At 38.9% G+C, this 3,401-nt stretch overlaps 1 non-coding gene across 1 annotated transcript; it reads right to left on the bottom strand.

The window, feature by feature from the left end:
* Window positions 1–203: 203 nt before the first annotated feature.
* On the bottom strand, window positions 204–310 carry LOC121208313 (small nucleolar RNA R71). The gene has a single exon (XR_005903269.1). It is a non-coding gene; the product is annotated as a small nucleolar RNA R71 (small nucleolar RNA).
* Between the last annotated feature and the right edge of the window lie 3,091 nt (window positions 311–3,401).

Below are 3,401 nucleotides of genomic sequence, written 5' to 3'. Positions count from 1 at the left end.
ACTTAAGACTATTTATGGAGGTGAGCGATTCTTTCAAGTTAGCCGGAGTACCTAAAGATGCATTACGATTGAAGTTGTTCCCATATTCGCTGAGGGATAGAGCTTGAGCGTGGTTGATCTCATTGCCACCGAACTCAATTTCCACATGACAAGAGTTAGCAGAAAGATTCCTTATGAAGTATTTCTCGCCTAACAAGAATGCTAAGTTAAGGAACGAGATCATTGCCTTCCAACAAATGGATGATGAGTCCTTGTATGAGGCATAGGAAAGATACAAAGAGTTATTACGAAAGTGCCCTTATCATGGAATCCCACATTGCATCCAACTTGAGACATTTTATAATGGTCTCAATGCTCACATGAGGATGGTAGTAGATGCTTCTGCTAACGGTGCTCTCCTCTCTAAGTCTTATAATGAGTATTATGAAATCATTGAGAGGATCGCCAGCAACAATTATTAATGGCCAACCAATCGAGCAACGTCAGGAAGACGAGTTGCTGGAATACATGAAGTAGACACTCTTACTTCACTCGTATCTTAGGTATCATCAATATCCTTAATGTTAAAAAATCTTACTACTAATGGGTCTAATAGTTTTGTAGCACAGCCACCTAACCAATTTGAAAATATAGCCAGTGTCTATTGTGGGGAAGGACATTTGTTTAAACAATGTCCATCAAACCCAGAATCCATGTAGTACATAGGTAACTAGAACCAAAATCGAGGAAGGCAAGGACTGCAATCTAATTTTTATAACCCATCGTGGCGAAATCACCCCAATTTTTCCTAGAGTAACAAAGAGGCTGGAACCAGTAACACTTACGCCCAACCTAGACCAACCCATCTACTTACTTTTCCCCAGCAAGTTCAGAAACCAGCTCAGGCTGAATCATCCAATAACTTAGAGAATTTATTAAAGGCATACATGGCGAAAAATGATGCCACTCTAAGGAATTTAGAAAATCAAGTGGGCCAGCTTGCTATTGAACTCAAGAACCGATCACCAGGTGCTTTACGTAGTGATACGGAGAATCCAAGGAATTCGGGGAAGGAGCATTGCAAAGCATTGACATTGAGGAGTGGGAAAGACAGTAGAGCCCAACACCATCGAAGCTAAAAAGGAGCAAGCTAACGCTTAAGATTCAGAGGAAGTTCAACTTAGTGTTTAAATTCTAGTTTCATAAGAAACAGAATCTACAAAACCCGACAAGGAAATTTCAGAACCAGCTAATTCTAATCAACTAACAACTCTGTTAGATGCAGAATTGCCACAACAGACAAATCAACTAGTTCCAGTAAATAAACCACCACCACCCTACCCTCAAAGATTTCAAAAGCAGAAGTAGGAGATTCAATTCAAGAACTTCTTAGACATACTCAAGCAACTTCATATCAACATCTCGTTGGTTGAAGCCTTTAAGCAAATGACGAACTACGTCAAATTCATGAAGGATATCTTGTCCAAAAAATGAAGACTTAGAGAATTTGAGACGATAGCTCTGATGAAAGAATGCAGTGCATATCTTACAGACAAACTACCCCCAAAGTTGAAGGATCCTAGATGTTTTACCATACCTTGCAACATTGGAGCAACATATTGTGGTAAGGCATTATGTGACTTAGGTGCGAGTACTAACTTGATGCCTATGTCAATATTTTGGAAGTTGGGGATAGGTGAAGTTAGACCTACTATGGTTACACTTCAATTAGCAGATCGATCTTTAGCACATCGAGAAGGAAAAATCGAGGATGTATTGGTACGTGTGGATAAATTTATCTTCCCTGCTAATTTTGTTATCTTAGACTTTGAAACAGACAAAGAAGTGCCAATTATCTTAGGAAGACAATTCTTAGCAACTAGAAGGACCCTTATTGATGTGCAGAAGGGCGAACTTACTATGTGTGTTCAGGATGATCGGGTAACATTTAACATTTTTAAGTCCATGTGATTTACTAACACCATTGATGATTGTTCTGCAGTGCTCGATTTAGAGGATTTAATAGTGGAGAAGGAGCTCAACTATGTTGAGGGTCCATTGGAACAGATTTTGACATTAGATCCTCCGAATGATGAAGAAGAGGATGAATACTTAGCGTTGTTAAAAGCTAATCAAAAGGGATTTAATCTGCAATCCCGTTTTGAATCTTTCGAATTGTAGAATAGGGATTATTCCCAACCAAAAGTGTCAATCGAGGAACCACCTGAATTAGAACTCAAGGTACTACCTTCACATTTAAAATATGTTTATTTAGGTAACGTTCTACTCTACCTGTGATTGTTTTAGCAGAATTTACTAGTGAGCAAGAAGAGAAACTCATCCTTGTAGTGAAACAATTCAAGAAGGCTATCGGATGGACCATAGCTGATATTCGAGGTATTAGTCCATCTGTATGTTTACACAAGGTTATCCTTAAAGATGGCGAAAAAGGGACAATTGATGGAAAATGAAGATTGAACCCCATCATGGACGTAGTAAAGAAAAAAATCATTAACTGGTTAGATGCGAGTATAATCTACCCCATCTCAGATAGTTCATGGGTAAGTTCGGTCCAGTGCATGCCAAAGAAAGGAGGTATCACGGTCATTGAAAACAAGAATAATGAGTTGATACCAACTAGAATGGTTACGGGATGGTGAATTTGCATCGACTACTCGAAGTTGAACAAGGCGACTAGGAAAGATCATTTTCCTTTGCCGTTTTTAGACCAGATGCTGAATAGACTCGCAGGGCGAGACTACTATTTTCTTGATGGATACTCAGGGTATAATCAGATTACAGTAGCACTAGAAGATCAACACAAGACAGCATTCACTGCCCATACGTTACATTTGCATTTAGACGTATGCCATTTGGTTTATGTAATCCACCTGCTACATTTCAAAGATATATGATGTCTATTTTTACTGACATGGTTGAAAAGGATTTGGAAGTTTTTATGGATGATTTTTCAGTATTTAGAGATACTTATGATGATTACTTAGCCAATCTAGCAAAGGTACTAAGGCGATGCGAAGAAACAAACCTAGTACTCAATTGGGAAAAGTGCCATTTCATGGTACAAGAAGGGATTGTTGTAGGGCATCGGATAACGAGACATGGGATCGAGGTAGATAAAGCAAAGATTGATTTTATTGAGAAACTCCTACATCCAACATCTGTAAAGGGTGTTAGGATCTTTTTGGGCCACGCCGGTTTCTATCGAAGGTTTATCAAGGACTTCTCCAAAATTACTAAACCCTTATGCAAATTATTGGAGAGGGACTCTAGTTCAAATTTGATGAGGAACACCTAAAGGCTTTCAAAGATTTGAAGAGTCGGTTAGTTATGGCACCCATAATCGTCACACTAGAATAGGATTTGCCATTCGAATTGATGTGTGACGCAAGTGACTTCCCGAT

Source organism: Gossypium hirsutum, chromosome A01 (genome assembly GCF_007990345.1).
Source record: "Gossypium hirsutum isolate 1008001.06 chromosome A01, Gossypium_hirsutum_v2.1, whole genome shotgun sequence".
Taxonomy (NCBI): Eukaryota; Viridiplantae; Streptophyta; class Magnoliopsida; order Malvales; family Malvaceae; genus Gossypium; species Gossypium hirsutum.
Note: the sequence above shows the minus strand (reverse complement) of the source record. Positions and strands in the feature narration are given on the sequence as shown.